The following is a 17,736-nucleotide window of genomic DNA, read 5'->3' on the forward strand; positions in this document are numbered from 1 at the left end:
GCGCATCTTCGCGCCTCGCACTGAAACGTGTACCAACAGCAGCAAGTGTGGGCGTCCTGTCGACGGCCGGCTCAGCTGCATGCCGCCAGACTGTAGCCCTGAAATAGCAGTTCCTCGCCGCCACTCTGCTGATGGAGTCGCTACTGCTATGGCCTGCTCACGCCAGGGCCACCCGTGCCTCCGAGACTGCTCGCAGAGATCTGCACATTCAACGCTATCCGGGCCCGATGCCTGACTCTAACCGCCCTGAAACACTGTGATGGTTGCACATTTCACTCGGAATAAACGTGTCTGTGTCATTTATGACTGGATGCTGGACATCCAGTTGGTTTCACCGTCTTGTTGCAACGACGCCCAGGCTGGAGAAATGCATGCCGCCCTGACCTCTAGAAGTACGGCTCCACCATCACGACTTCTACAGCCCAGAACAAGAACCATTTGATGCTTTGGCAAGCGCCTTTTTATACTGAGAGAGAAGGAGACAGGCATTTTAGTAAACATAAAAATAATAGATTCAGTAACGGATTTCCAAGCAGTATCACCAAGAATTGCGACTCTAAGCTTTAAAACAACGAATAAAACCTATACAATTATAAATGCTCATGCCCCAACAAATGAAAAAGATTGTCTAACAAAAACAAAGGAAGAGGTAGCAAAATTTTGGGACCTTCTAGAACAATCTGTGAACAGAGTAAATAAAAATAATGTAAAAATCTTATTGGGAGATTTCAATGCTAAGTTGGGAGAAGAAAGGAAATATAAAGATATAATTGGAAAATGGAGTCCACATAAATTTACGAACAAAAACGGTCAAAGACTTGTAGAACTCTGCAGAGAACACAACCTTATATCTAAATCAGCATACTTTAAGAGGAAGCCAAATAAACCTAAAACATGGAAACATCCAGACTGGAGGAAGGGGGAGTGGCAGCTAGACCATGTCTGTATGGACAAAAATTTTCATAAGGAGATCCACAATGTTAAAGTACTGAGAGGAGTAGACACAGGCTCAGGCCATTATATAGTTAAAATCAAATTCACTCCGTTAAAGAAGAGGACTGGAAAAACTAAAAAATAAAAAGGAGGTTTGGCCCACATCAGCTAATTAAAAATAATAAATACCAACAAATAACACAAACCATCAAATTAACAGATGATCTAGAACAACTAGTGCCTAATCTTAAAAAAGAAGCAGAGAATCTAGCTCCCTTGAACCCACGAAGGAAACATTCATGGTGGACATCAGAATGTGACAAATTCCATGAAGATAGACACCAAGCATGGTTAAAGTTTCAGACACATAAAACTGAAGAAAATGCCATCAACCTAAAAAATGAAAGAAAAAAAATTCATACAAAATATTAGAAGAATCAAGGGAGGATTGCATAAAGATATTATAAACTCTATAGAAGGTAATTATCATAAAACCAACTCCAGGAACTACTATAAAATCTATGGGAAACAACTACAACAATATGAAGCCCCTACACTAATACTGAAAGATGAAGACGTAAGACTGACACACAGTAACAAGGAAAATGCAGAAATCATGGCAAAAGTATTTAACAAGCTTCTGAATTGCGAGGAACCCAAAGAAACCTTACAAATCAACATAAATACCCCAATAAAAACCAAACCTAACAAACCAGACCCTCCAACTTTCCAAGAAGTAGAAAAAATTCTTAAAGAACAAAAAAATTATAAGGCATGTGGAGAAGATCAGATTTTTGTTGAAATGTGGAAATATGCAAGTGACACGGTTAAGACCTCCTTTCACATGGCTCTAACAAAAATCTGGGTAACAGAACGATTCCCCGAACATTGGACCACAGCTATCATCCACCCACTACACAAAAAGGGAGATAAGAGCAACACAGACAACTGCAGAGGAATCTCTCTCCTAGATTGCACATACAAATTCTATCCAAGATCCTATATGAAAGAATCAAGGAGCAATTAGAACAGGAGTTAGGGGAATATCAGGGAGGTTTCAGACCATGGAGAAGCTGTGCAGAGCAGATAATTAGTTTAAAATTGATTATGGCATAGTACAAGAAACGGAACAAACCTCTGGCAATAACATTTGTAGATTTTAAGAGGGCATATGACTGTCTCCACAGACCTACAGTATTAAAAATTTTAAGAAATCTAGGACTCCATCCAAAACTAATTAAAATAATACAACTCACTCTAACCAACATCAAATCAAAAGAAGAAAATTTAGAGGAGAAATTTCGGAACCATTCCTCATAAAAACAGGCTGTTCAACAGTGCACTGGAGTACATAATGAGAGAATGGTACAAGGACAATCCAAAGATGATAAGAATTGGAAGTGCAAAAGATGATATTAGCTTAAACTGCTTGGGATTCGCTGATGATCTTGCTCTCCTAGCCAACAGCATTCAAGAAGCCAGGCAACAAGTGAAATCACTACAAGAAATAGCAGAGAAAGTAGGCCTTAGAATATCATTTGAAAAAACAGAGATTATGCTAACTGATCCACCACTTGCAAACAAAATTCCAATAGGAGAACAGGAAATCAAAATTGTTGATAAATTTAAATATTTAGGCGAAATAATAACATACAATCTAAACGAGAAGCCATCATGGCAGAGTAGAATAAAAAACTGAACTACGCAAATTACATTACCAAAATTACATACAACAAAAAAAGCCTATCTATAGATGCAAAATTAAAACACTATAAAACGGTTACACAACCAGAAATAACGTTTGCAGCTGAAACTATCTTCAAAACAGCTAATACAGCAGAAATTGACAGAATGCTAAAAATAGAAAGAAGAATAATTATGACATGTATAAATAAACAGTATAAAGTAAATGGACATTGGAGAATAGCATCAAATGAAACAGTATATAAGAAAATAGAACCAGTCATGTACACGATCAGGAAGAAACGCATCTCATTCTTTGGACATCTGATAAGAACTGCAGAAAACAGAATTAGTAAAAAAATAATACAAAAATTGTGGAATAGCAAGAGTGACGTTAAATGGATCACAGAAATTAAGGAAGATATAAAATAAACTCCAAATTACAGTAGATGACCTAAAAAAAAGACAGAGATAACCGGAATACTGCAAGACCCGCAAACCAGACTACAAATGAAAATCAATAAAAGGAGTACAGGAAGAGTGGTCTCAGAAGAAGAAAGAAAGAAAATATCTGAAAGAATGAAGAAATATTGGGCAAACAGAAGAGCAAAACACCTTTCATATAAGAATAGACTCTAATAATTATATTACCTAAATATCATATGAAGTTATTGTTGAGCCAAATTGTATCCCTGTATAACAACTTGTTTACAACTTTGTATTTGTGACTAAAGTGGTCCAATGAAGGCCATAAAGTTAAATAAAAATAAATAAAAACTCAGTCTAGATACAGTGTGGGTCAGCGAAGTGAAATGGAAAGAAGACTAGGTTTACTGATTAGATGAGTATAGGGTAATATCAACAGCAGCAGAAAATGGTATAATGGAAGTAGGATTCATTATGAATAGGAAGGTAGGGCAGAGAGTGTGTTACTGTGGACAGTTCAGTGATAGGATTGTTCTCATCAGAATCGACAGAAACCAACACCGACAACGGCATATCAGGTATACATGCCGACATCGCAAGCTGAAGATGATGAGACAGAGTAAGCACATGAGGATACTGAATGGGTAATTCAGTACGTAAAGGGAGATGAAATCTAATAGTCATGGGGAACTGGGATGCGGTTGTAAGGGAAAGAATAAAAGAAAGGACATGGGAGGGTATTGGACAGGTATTAGGATTGAGAGAAGTGTCTGACTAATTGATCTCTGCAACAAATATCGGCTATTAATAGCGAATACTCGGTTCAAGAAGCGCAAGAGGAGGAGGATTGCTTGGGAAAGGCTGGAAGACTGGAAGATAGGGGAGGATTTCAGTTAGAATACATTACGGTGAGGCGTGGATTCCGAAATCAGATACTGGATTGAAAGGTGTACCCAGGAGCAGTATAGACTTAGATCACAATTTAATAGTGATGAAGAGTACTCTGTAGTTTAAGAGACTAGCCAGGAAGAACCAGTATGCAAAGAAGTGGGACACGGAAGTACTAAGGAATGAAGAGTTACGCTTGAAGTTCTCTAAGGCTATAGACATTATGATAAGGCGTAGCTCAGTATCCAGTTTAGTTGAAGAAGAATGGACACCTCTAAAAAGGGTAATCACAGAAGTTGGAAAGGAAAAGGTAGGTATAAAGAAGGTAACAGCGAAGAAACCATGGATAACACAAATATACTTCAGCTGATCGCCGAAAGAAGGAAGTACAAAATTGTTCAGGGAATTTGAGGAATGCAAAAATACAAGTCGCTTAGTAATGAAACAAATAGGAAGTGCAGGGAAGCAAAGGTGAAATGGCTGCATGAAAAAATGTGAAAAAATCGGAAAGGAAATGATAGGTAGAAGTACTGACTCATAATAAATAAAAACAAAACAATCTCCGGTAAAATTAAAAGCAAAAAGGGTAACATTAAAAGTTCAATGGGAATTTCATTGTTAAATGCAGAGGAGAGAGCAGGTAGGTTCAAAGAGTACAGTGAATGCCTCTATGATGGGGAAGACTTGTCTGATATGATAGAGGAAGTAAAAGGAGTCGAAATAGAAGAGATAGGGAATACAGTATTAGAACCAGAATTTAAAAGAGCTTTGGAAGGCTTGAACAAATAACGCAGAAGGAATAGATAACATTATGTCAGAATTTCTAAAATCATTGGGGTAAGTGGCAACAAAACGACTATTCGGTTGGTGTGTAGGATACATGGGTATGGCGATATACCATCTGACTTTCGAAAAAATATAATCCACACAATTGCGAAGACTGCAAGAACTGACAAGTGCGAGATTTATCGCACAATCAGCTTAACACCCCATACATGCAATCTCTCAGAAGAACAGGATACAGAAGAATAGAAAAGAAAATGAGCATGTTTTAGATGACGATCAGTTTGGGTTTAGGAAAGGCAAAGGCACCAGAGAGACAGTTCTGACGTTGTCGTTGACAATGGAAGCAAGGCTAAAAAATGAAGACACGTTCCTAGGATTTGTCGACCTGGAAAAACCGTTCGACATTGTAAAATGAATAAGACGTTCGAAATTCTGAGAAAAATAGGGTTATGCTATAGGGAGAGTCTGGTAATATACAATATGTACGGGAGCCAAGAGAGAATAATAAGAATGGAAGTTCAAGAACGAAGTGCTGTGATGGAAGAATTACGTGATCTACTGAATGGAATGAACAGTCTAATAAGTACAAAATATGGATTGAGAGTAAACCGAAGAAAGGCGAAAGTAATGAGAAGTAGCAGAAATGAGTACAGTGAGAAACTGAACATCATGAATGATTGTCACGAAGAAGACGAAGTTAAGGAATTCTGCTACCTAGGCAGCAAAATAACCTATGACGGACGTAGCAAGGAGGGCGTAAAAAACAGACAAGAACTGACGAAAAAGGCATTCCTGGTCAAGAGTAATATGCTTGTATCAAACATAGGCCTTAATTTGAGGAAGAAATTTCTGAGAATGTACGTTTGTAACACAGCATTGTATGGTAGTGAAACATGGACTGTGGAAAAACGGGATGTGGTGCTACAGGAAAATTAGGTGATTGATAAGAACGAGGAGGTTCTGCGCGGGACTGTAGAGGAAAGAATACATGGAAAATACAGACAAGGAAGGTAAAAACTGTAGAGACAGAGATAGGAGTGGATCCAGCAGATAATTGATGACGTAGGTTGAAAATGCTACTGTGAGATGAAGAGAGCATTTTTCCGCTAGTGTAGCCTCTAGCGAACAATGTATTATATGTAGGTCGAAATCTTGCAGTCGACCTCGGGTTTGTGAGCAGAGCGGCGTGATCAGTGGAATTATATCTCGAGCTCTATAGATTTTTTTAAAATTTTTTGTAGGAAATGCTCATACATCGGAAGATCACCGGATGCAGCGGAGGGTAGAGGGCGCGCTGCAAATCGTAGCTGCCATCGCCTCCGGCGTAAGGCGCGCTCTGTGCCTGAGGTGGACGAGTGCAGCGGGTACGACGGCCAGAGATGGGATCGTGCGCACGGCGCTGCGCCAGGGCGTCGCCCCTTTACACGGGCACAGCCGGCCCCGTTTCATTCCGGCAGGCGCGACACGTCGCCCACGTGCCGCTGCGGGTCGTCGGCACCCGCGTCTCTGCTGCTGCTCTCCACCTGCTGCCATGCAGACCGCGGGCACTGCGGACATCTCGACCGTATTCCAATGCCGCACTAGAAGACAGGGAAACGCTGAGTGTAACCCTGAATGATCCTGTCAATCGGACATAATACTTCTTTTTTATGGGTGTTCACAGCATCAACGTGTTTTGAGAATAGAAACATGGCCCAAGTAGGCTGTATTCTTTTTATTATCCTTGCAATTGGCCAGTTACAATCGTGGGTCATTTTCAAGCATATATCTTAAGCCTGCAGCTTCTTCTCACATTCTAATACATCGCTGATGCATGCGGTGAGGTATACGTCGTATTTGCTTGCGTATGTGGGCATAAAATACACTACATGTATATGTGTTAGCGAACATTAATATGTTGAGTCCATCCTTCACCTTAACAGCGGCGTCGTCTCTGCAGGGGACAGTTTCAATGAGGTAACTGAATGTCTGTGGAGGAACGGCAGCCCATTCTTCCTCATGAGCCAAAAGCAAAGCAGTTAGTGCTGTTGAACGCTAGAGTCCGGAGCGAAGGCTACCTTCGAACTCAAATGGGTATAGATCAGCACTCTGGGCAGCCCAGTACATTTCTTGTATGTGATTGTCCACAAACCATCGCCTCATAAATACTTCTTTATGGCAGGGTGCATTGTCATGCTGATGCAAACAATCGTAGCCCCCGAACTGTTCCTCTACGGCCGGACGGAGTGGCCGAGCGGTTCTAGGCGCTACAGTCTGGACCTGCGCGACCGCTACAGTCGCAGGTTCGAATCCTGCCTCGGGCATGGATGTGTGTGATGTCCTTAGGTTAGTTAGGTTTAAGTAGTTCTAAGTGCTAGGGGACTGATGACCTCAGATGTTAAGTCTCATAGTGCTCAGAGCCATTTGAACCATTTGAACAGATTACGGCGGGTAACGTTCTCCAGGCATTCCTAAAACCCAAGCGGCTCCATCCGATTGCCATAGGTTGTAGCGTGATTCGTAGCACCAGATCTCTCACTTCCAGTCAGCCACTGTCCAGTGACGTCGCTTTGACACCACTTCAAGCGTTGCTTAGCACTGACCTCACAAATGTGTGGCATACGTGGAGCTACTCTACAACTGTACGGTATTCACTTCAACTCACTGTGGACTGGCATTGTGCCAGCTGGATTGCTGCTAGCTCTCCCGCTTACTTTTTATAGTCACCTTCCGCAGTACTCGACGGTCCCTGTTTGTCACTACATGAGGTCTGCGTGGTCTTGGTTAAGTTGCGGTTGTTCCTTCGCTTTTCCACTTCATAATCACATCACCAACAGCCACCTTCGGCAGCTTTTGATGGATTGAAATGTCCCTAAGGGATTTGTCACTCAGGTGACATCCAATGACTAGTCAACGAAGTCATTGAGCTTTCCCGACCGACGATTCTGCTGCTACTTCTTTCCTACTGACAACACAATACTCCCCACCTCCTTTTGTACTGGGAGGACTCTCTCTCGCACCACAGTGGTCAGTTCTGCATCACACAGAAGTGTTCTGATGCTTTTGATCAGATATTGCACTGTCGCCACGTCGGGGAAGACTTCCGCTTAGCTCTGGGCCCGCAAAAACAAATGGCACATGTTTTTTTTTTTTTACTTAAAAAAAAAGAAAACGTAAACTTGTGCAATGAATCGTTCTACCGAACTGTAGCATCTCTATGTAATCCAAAAAGGCAGGAGTAGTCACATCTCTAAACTGTTAGAACTAACCATTAATTCTTGTGTCTGTCATGTCGGCAACATTCGGCAGTCAAATGAAAACCGAACACCCGACACAACGGGACCACAGAATGCTTCCATTCAAAAGCAATCACCACAAGCGTTAAGACGTTTATCCCACTGGGAGACGGGACGATCAATTCCTGTTTCGTAGAGCAAGCGGGCAGCTGATGGATCCACAATCGCACCCGCTCTCGCACTTTCTCGCCCGACTGAAACAGAACTCGAAGCATTCCTTTCTTCAGGTCACCAAAGAGTGAAAATCACATGGTGAAAGATCCAAGCTGTACGGAGGATGTTGCAGTGTTTCCCAACAAACTCGCTGAAACGCAGCCTTCATCGGACAGCGTGGGGGTGTATGTTATCGTGCAAAAATATACTTCCTATGCTCGTCCAGTTCCTCCAGCGTGGAACCACAATCAGTGCTTAGAAACATGAGGACACTTCGCAGGAACAGTTACACACCACGAAGACAAAAGCTCAAGAATGCTGTCGGACGGAATCATCCTACTGCCGCTTGGTCTGAGGCGCCTTTTCACGGTCCGTGCAGGTTCCCCCGTCGGAGGTTCGAGTCCTCCCTCGGGCATGGCTGTATGTGTGTTGTCCATAGTGTAAGTTAGATTAAGTACTGTGTAGGCTTGGAGACCGATGACCTCAGCAGTTTGGTCCCATAAGACCTTACCACAAATTTCCAAAATTTTTCATCCTATTGCATGATAACGCCTGCTCCCACATTGCCAATCGCATGAAGGCTGCGCTTCAGCGATATTCCTGAGAAACGCTCCAACATCTTCCGTACAGCATCTTTCTTTCACCGCGTCATCACATCTTTGCCGGCTTGAAGAACGGCATTCAAAGAAGAAGAACAAGAGCGGATGCCGTTGTGGATTCGTCAGCGGCTGAGCACGTTCTGCGAAACAGGAATTAATGGTCTCGCCCCCAGAGGGATAAATATCTTAACGCACGTGGCGAATACTTTAGAATGGAACCATTGCATCGTCCTGTTGTGGCGATTCTTCAGTTTTGATTTGACTGCCCCTTACGTGTCCATTAGGTGCTTGCGCCGAGACAAGTCACACGAGTAAAAGGCTTGGTATGTCTACTTCATTGGATCCTTGGTGGTCTTGCATCCAAGCACTTCGTATCAGAGATTATGTAGCTGTCTTCCCGTCATAACCGAGATACAAGTTCTCATTTATCTAGTATCATAGCTGTGTCCTTCCATAAAACGTTGATATTCGCAAACTCACTATGTGTTGCTGCTGTCTGCCACGGACCAAATTATCCTGCACACTGTGCTCAGCTGAACACCCGGTTGCTTTTAAAAAGAAGTTCCGACACTTCCTTACGTCACTCTCATAACGTTTCCCCAAGAATTAACGTAAGATGGTCAGTTTACTGTCAAAAAGTAAAGCAAAAGCTCTCATCTGTTCGCAGTTACTTTCCTTTCTCTTTCCGCTTCTCAGTCATCAGGTCACCTTCTTTTCCCTCATCTACATTAATTTTGCTGTATCACATTCCCTTTACCATCTTCTTTCTCTCGCCTCCATTGCTGCTCTCATTCGTAGTTTAAATCTACGTTCCTGTAATCTGTAGCTATTTTTGTACTTCTTATGAAAGAACCGTAAAAAATTCTTTATTTATGCACTATCGTAACTTCTACATATTGTACTGATTATTAGAAATAACTTATAACATGTTTATCGCAATGTGTAAAGTAAAATATGTGCGAGTTTAAATCAATAAAAAAAACGAATATACTGCTTGACAAAAACAGTGAAGCACCCAGAAGACGTTGTCTGATGTCAGTGTAACTTCACACACACACAAACACACACACACACACACACACACACACACACACACACACACAAATATACTGGGTGAATCACTAACTATTGCCACCAAGAGTAACTCCGAAAGCATTATAGTAGCTGAAAAGTTTGTGGGACAAAAGTTGTTTGGGACAACGGGGGCCATAATAAGACGTCGGTTGTTTGTTGCTAGGTGGCGTCGCTTCAGGGATATGAAGGTCAGCTTTGTATTTTTAAATGGGATGCTATAGTTTGGTACTTATTTTATGATAGCGCTATCGAGACGAATTCAGTGTTGTGTAACAGTAATGTCTTTGAAGGTCAACGAAGATCACAAACGTGGCGTGAACGTCCATTTACAGAAAGTGTTCGAAGTGATGACCATTGGTATCAATGCAGTGCTTCAGTCTTCTTATTGTCGATTGAGTGGTATTCCTTATCACTTCTGCACTCGTCAAAGCACATCTCTGACAATTCTCTCTCGCATATCGTGCAAATAGCAAATATTCGCCCAGTACAGCGTATCCATCCAACGTGCTCTATGTATATATACATTGGGCCTGCTGTAAATAACGGATAACATATTTTGACAATTTTCTAAGAAACAGTAAAAATGCCCCGTTATGTAATGTGGAACGGTACCATGGGTTCGTTGGGAAATAAATCAGTTGGTCGGCTCTACTATGCTGGCAAAATAATGGGACAATACATTTTCTTCGTTTAACAAACTGATTACAAAATGCTTATAGGACGTGTTCTGGAATGAATGATACCTGCAGCACTTTGACACAGCAGAGAACATCGAGCATAGGAAAAGAGGAAACGCTCGAATAATACCTGTCATGTCTGAACAGTGAGATAGCGTTACAGAAACTGCAAAAAATCATGACTGGCAGAAAATCGAGAAAAGCTGTTCGTTATTACAAGAAAGTTTAGTTAGAAAATTGGACTGGTTTCCAGGGGTCAACCATAATAATTAATAAATCTATGAGAATTTCAGTACTGTCTCCTTTTTGAGACAAGATCTGAAAGATCCTTATAGGACCGTTGTCGAACTAAGGCGATAATTGTGGAAGCAGCAAGCACTTAGACTCAGTACTTACTATTAATTACTTTTTTGGGGAAAGCTTTTCACTTGTGCAGATGTTTTTGTTTCATGAGCTGTTTTGACTGGGAAACTTCGTGGCTTTTAAAATACATACGTTGTAATTCTGCTGTATGAGAGAGACTCAGTTGGTTGCACGGGACTTGTGAGTGCCCGGGTCTGAATTTTACACTGCCACACAAATTCAGATCATTGCAAATAATATTTCAGTATTTGTAAAATCATTCTTTTTCAGATTCAGACGCTTTTATCTGTCGATTTTGATTAGCACACTGTATTTCTGCTGTAAGCTCCCATCATCTTGCTTTATATATGTACACAACGTTAGCTTCTAATTATAGACTCCTTTGAAGTGTACTGATTTATATTTGCTTCGTGTCTCAGTGACAAAATCAATCTATTCCCACTTCAAAGGAATATTGAACTAAAAATTAATATGCGTGTAAATGTAAAACACCTGATATTTCAGAATACAACCGAAACGCATTACCCAGATAGAAATTGATGATAAAGTGTGACTGAAGCTGAAAAAGAAGTTATATTGTAGTACAGTCAAAGACATAAAAATTTCCCTAAAAATAGATAAATTTAAGTTTAAATATTTCATTAGTTTGAAAAAGGAAAAAAAAAAAAACACCAAAGTTATTGAATTGGCTATCAATACCGGCTTTGTCAGGTTTGTTCTGTAAATAAAAGGCTCAATATGATTCTGAATGAGTTATAAGACACTACATGGCACGAAACGTGTAGATGAAAATACACAGCTCTTATAGAGCCCTCAGCGCCTGCCTACAACAGGCAGCGCTGATTCATGTCGACATCTCTGTCTGAGACGCCCATTGTAGGGGCGGCGTGATAGGTCTCCGTGAGCGGAACAAGTCCGCGGACACGCCTAGCGCACCGCGAACAATGGGAGGCAAGGCGCAGAAAGCACCTTGTCATTCGGGGGTCACGAGACGGACACGACTGTGAGCTCTGGGACACGTACACGGCTGTTGCGCCCGCGGGAGACGCCGGGGTATCCGAGACGACAAATTGCGCCCTCTGGGTCGGTGACACACCAGGACTGGAACAACACCAGTCGCCGATAGAAGTGTAGCTCAGTAGAAAGGGAAACCGATAATAAAAATATTAAGTCTTACAGGATAAAATCCATCATGTGTTACTTATCTAGTATTTATAGTAGACCAATCTCTGTTTCTTCTTCCTGATCAACTACGCTACTGGCCATGAAAATTGCTACACCAACAAGAAACGCAGATGATAAACGGGTATTCATTAGACAAATATATTATTACTAGAACTGACATGTGATTACATTTTCATGCAATTTGGGTGCATAGATCCTGAGAAATCAGTACCCAGAACAACCACCTCTGGCCGTAATAACGGCCTTGATACGCCTGGGCGTGTACAGGTACAGCTGCCCATGCAGCTTCAAAATGATACCATAGTTCATCAAGAGTAGTGACTGGCGTATTGTGACGAGCCAGTTGCTCGGCCACCATTGACCAGACGTTTTCAGTTGGTGAGAGATCTGGAGAATGTGCTGGCCAGGGCAGCAGTCGAACATTTTCTGTATCCAGAAAGGCCCGTACAGGACCTGCAACTTGCGGTCGTGCATTATCCTGTTGAAATGTAGGGTTTCGCGGGGATCGAATGAAGGGTAGAGCTACGGGTCGTAACACATCTGAAATGTAATGTTCACTGTTCAAAGTGCCGTCAATGCGAACAACAGGTGACCGAGACGAGTAACCAATGGCACCCCATACCATCACTCCGGCTGATGCGCCAGTATGGCGATGACGAATACACGTTTCCATTGTGCGTTCACCGCGATGTCGCCAAACACGGATGCGACCATCATGATGCTGTAAACAGAACCTCAATTCATCCGAAAAAATGACGTTTTGCCATTCGTGCACCCAGGTTCTTCGCTGAGTACACCATCACAGGCGCTCCTGTCTGTGATGCAGCGTCAAGGGTAACCGCAGCAATGGTCTGCCAGCTGATAGTCCACGCTGCTGCAAACGTCGTCGAACTGTTCGTGCAGATGGTTGTTGTCTTGCAAACGTCCCCATCTGTTGACTCAGGGATCGAGACGTGGCTGCACGATCCGTTTCAGCCATGCGGATAAGATGCCTGTCATCTCGATTGCTAGTGATACGAGGCCGTTGGGATCCAGCACGGTGTTCCGTATTACCCGCCTGAACCCACCGATTCCATATTCTGCTAACAGTCATTGAATCTCGACCAACGCGAGCAGCAATGTCACGATACGATAAACCGCAATCGCGACAGGCTACATTCCGACCTATATCAAAGTCGGAAACGTGGTGGTACGCATTTCTCCTCCTTTCACGAGGCATCACAACAACGTTTTACCAGGCAACGCCGGTCAACTGCTGTTTGTGTATGAGATATCGGTTGGAAACTTTCCTCATATCAGCACGTTGTAGGTGTCTCCACCGGCGCCAACCTTGTGTGAATGCTCTGAAAAGCTAATCATTTGCATATTACAGCATCTTCTTCCTGTCGGTTAAATTTCGCGTCTGTAGCATGTCATCTTCATGGTGTAGCAATTTTAATGGCCAGTTGTGTATTTTCACACATGAAATGAATGGTTCGATGAGGATGAAATCAATACAAACATGACTGAAGTTGTGATACAAGTGCAAACCGTTGAGATATGCAGAGCCTACATTGCAACAAATACAGGGCTTAGCGGGTGTACGTGCTGCTAAGTTTGTTTTGGTTGCTCAATGTGTAATGGGGACCCGACCTCCAACAGCTCGCTCTACTGTTAGGAGCAGCAGCATCATTAGTAGCGAAGCTGAGTTGCTATGTAGAGAACGAAAGGTACATTCATGAAGGAGATGGTTTTATATGTTAATTCGGAATATTGCAGAGGAATTACGTAACATCCTAAGAGATAAACACACAGTTTAGTGTCTACATTAGTTAAAACGACAAACTGCAGCGAAGGACGGGTTCCTGACTAGAAATGGAGGAAAGAAGATCCTAAGAACATTTGTCGGAAATGCACAGAGTGCGTTCGACAACAACAAATCGTCCCAGAATAAAGTACAGAGCTGCATCGCATCGATGTCACAAAAGATGCACAAAGTGGCCGCCCTGGGATTGCAGGTATCAGGGTTAGTAGCGGTTGTCATACAAGATGCACGTAATCGTAGTTCCACTTACACCATGCTGGCGCGCCACTTGCCTAGAGCTCGTGTTCCTCCAAATCCGGTGTACGCACCGAGCGAGGTGGCGCAGTGGTTAGACACTGGACTCCCATTCGGGAGGACGACGGTTCAATCCCGCGTCCGGCCATCGTGATTTAGGTTTTCCGTGATTTCCCTAAATCACTCCAGGCAAATGCCGGGATGGTTCCTCTGAAAGGGCACGGCCGACTTCCTTCCCCAACCTTCCCTAATCCGATGAGCCGGCCGCGGTGGTCTAGCGGTTCTGGCGCTGCAGTCCGGAACCGCGGGACTGCTACGGTCGCAGGTTCGAATCCTGCATCGGGCATGGGTATGTGTGATGTCCTTAGGTTAGTTAGGTTTAAGTAGTTCTAAGTTCTAGGGGACTTATGACCTAAGATGTTGAGTCCCATAGTGCTCAGAGCCATTTGAACCATTTGAACCTAATCCGATGAGACCGATGACCTCGCTGTCTGGTCTCCTTCCCCAAAAACAACCCAACAACCCGGTGTACGCACAGTCTGCCGCCTTCCTGCGCATTTGTCTGTCTGAAAAGACCCATGATCACACAAAGGCCCAAAAATGTCTTGAAATATTGTGTGATGTGGTTGGTGTATGTGAGGGTATTTATTTTGGTATTGCTGTGGTGCTGCCTCTCGACCGTCTCCATCTGCTTGGCCATACACAAACATCTTCTCGGCTTGTTCCCGACATGAATACCGGACCATTCTGCGTACGCTGCGTCAATCACACAGCCTACAACCCACAGGGAACTCAAGTGGTCAGAGGAAATGTTATTTGTCAGCGCCATCTCCCATGGCAACGATGCATTTCTGGACATACATTCATTGGATCTTTTTACCTCAACTTGCAGTCAGTAATCCATACCTGCAGTTTGTCGATTTTATTAATGTATATGTATGTATATAAGCAGTTTGATATACTGTTTCAGCCCTGTCAAGTCTGAAATGAAGCGAGTAAGATTAATGTTACGTCAGTGTCAATCAAATTAGAAAGTGAGCTCTGCATCAAATACCGATGGTTGGAGAAATGATACTTTTAATTTACATTCTGATGATTGATAACCCAGTGTTCGCTCTGACTATGCTAGCGGAACCTTGAAAAGCCTATTGAGTGAAAATTTGATGCCTCTGTATCTGATAATAAGTCAACATGCCCTGTATGTTAACCTTTGCTCTGTTAATGACCGAGCGAGGTGGCGCAGTGGTTAGCACACTGGACTCGCATTCGGGAGGACGACGGTTCAATCCCGCGTCCGGCCATCGTGATTTAGGTTTTCCGTGAGTTCCCTAAATCGCTCGAGGCAAATGCCGGGATGGTTCCTTTGAAAGGGCACGACCGACTTCCTTTCCCGTCCTTCCATAAGCCGATGAGACCGATGACATCACTGTTTGGTCTCTTCCCCCAAAAAACCCAAAATAAAAATCTGTTACTGAACTGAGGCATCAAGTTGTAAAAATGTAGGAAATGAAACTTTGTACAGGTCGGAAGAAGAAAGATATGCTGCTCATCGAAACAACTGGAGTGCCATTGAGTATACAGCGGAAAATAGTCGAAAGGATGAGACATATGGAAAATAACATTTAAAAGCTTATAACTTATTCAACTACAAAACTGTTATCGATTTATGGTTAAAAGTAAGCACACAGTGTTAAGTGGTAAAGGACGCTACATGCTGAACCTCCTGGGACAAGAGACGCACTTACTGCGTTTCACAGAGATATTTCTTGGGAGTGTATCTTCTATTAGAGCACTAACATTTTAAAAGCCAATAAATTTGCTGGTGGCAATCGCGCTATTTCTCGTCTGGTCCTACACCTATTATGACTAATTCGGATTACTGACTCCCGAATGCTTGACAAATTAATGTCAAAATTTCATGAGAACGAAGCGTACACTACTGTCCATACATCTTCCTGGACTGTCAAACAAGCACGTGAAGCAAATGAATATAGAAGTAAAACTTATGATGATCAAGTGTAATAGTGTGTAAAGCACCTCTTCTCAAGGCGCTATAGTAGATATTAGACATTGTGGAGAGATAGTGCTGCTTGTGACAACCTCCAATGTGAACTGCCTAGTTACCTTCGACTTGTGTAGTTTCAATATAAAAAAGTGTGATTAATATAGTCTGCCTCCTTAGCTGGGTGGTCAGCGCGTCTGACTGCTATACATTGGGCCCGGGTTCGATTTCTGGCAGGCTCGGAAATATCCTCCGCTTCGGGGAGTGGATGTTTTGTTGTCCTCATAATTATTTCCTCATCATCGACACGCAAGTCACCCAATATGACGTCAACTGAAAAAAGACTTTCAACTCGGCGGCCGAACTTCCCCAGATGAGGACTCCGGCCACCAAAACCACACGATCATTTTTCATGATTAGTGTGACAAGTACGAAGATCATGCTATAACTGAACTGCATTCAACGCTTTCACTACAATTCTGTAATGGCGTCCTAACACTTCGCTGCAATTTAGTCTTATAAAATTTCTTACGACGGTATTAAACTAAACTCATTTGCCGTCTATTTAAATCTTCTTTTTTCAGAGACGTTGTTTATAATTAATATTATTTCATTATCTTCTTATTGCCTCCAGAAGGCACAGAGGTGCATTTGCTATGAAAAACAGAAAACATCACCTTTAGCATCGATAAGTCTGCGCGGTTCCCTCCGTTGGAGGTTGGCGTCCTCCCTCGGGCATGGGTGTGTGTGTTTTCCTTAGCGTAAGTTAGTTTAAGTTAGATAAAGTAGTGTGTAAGTCTAGGGACCAATGGCCTCAGCAGTTTGGTCCCGTAGGAACTTATCACAAAAATCGATAAGGCTGATCATCGTCTCCAGCAGATAATCCGATCACTGAAACCATGTAATTTTTCTCCGAGATGCTTAATTAAGTAAAAGAATTTCATCTCATGTGCCAAGTATTTTCAAGAGGAAGACTGCATGACTCAGATGCTCAATTAATGGAGACACAAAGAAATGGACAGTGTAGTGCTTGAAGACTTAATGGCAGAGCATGAAGAACGTATTTCGTGTCAACAGCTATGATCATTTCCATCCATCTGCTTCCCATTTAAGCCGTCGGCACACGGACCGTGCTGTCGAACGTTAACGTTGAGCGTGCCACGTTCAACGTGCTGCTGAACGCTCAGGAACGATGCGACTTGTGCATACGGTACGTGGGCCCCAACGTGGTATACGCGATCGCAGCGCACTCCAGCGGCAGTTGAGGGATGTTTCTAGTTCGTAAATCACACTGTTTACTGAACGGGCGCGCGTAAAATTCCCACGTTAGCTCTATTAAAACGCACATTTCCTCCATCGTCCACGAAAAGGAAAGTACCAAGCCCAGTCAATAAGTTCCATTACAAACAGTGCGGTAAAAATTTGGAATACTTCTCCGCATAAGATAAACATTATTTCATCATTCCCACATTTTAGTAAAACCCCAAGGTCAGTCCTATTGATCACTGTTCCTACCCAGTAGCAGAATCTTTGCAACATGTGAATTACGAAGCGTAAAAGAAAAAGGAGCAAAATATCTTTATACAAGTAGCGCAAGCTGTCCTGTAGATTAAGCCAATCGAACAAAGTCACTCCTCAAAAAAAGGTGACCTTA

Source organism: Schistocerca nitens, chromosome 1 (genome assembly GCF_023898315.1).
Source record: "Schistocerca nitens isolate TAMUIC-IGC-003100 chromosome 1, iqSchNite1.1, whole genome shotgun sequence".
In the NCBI taxonomy this organism is placed as follows: Eukaryota; Metazoa; Arthropoda; class Insecta; order Orthoptera; family Acrididae; genus Schistocerca; species Schistocerca nitens.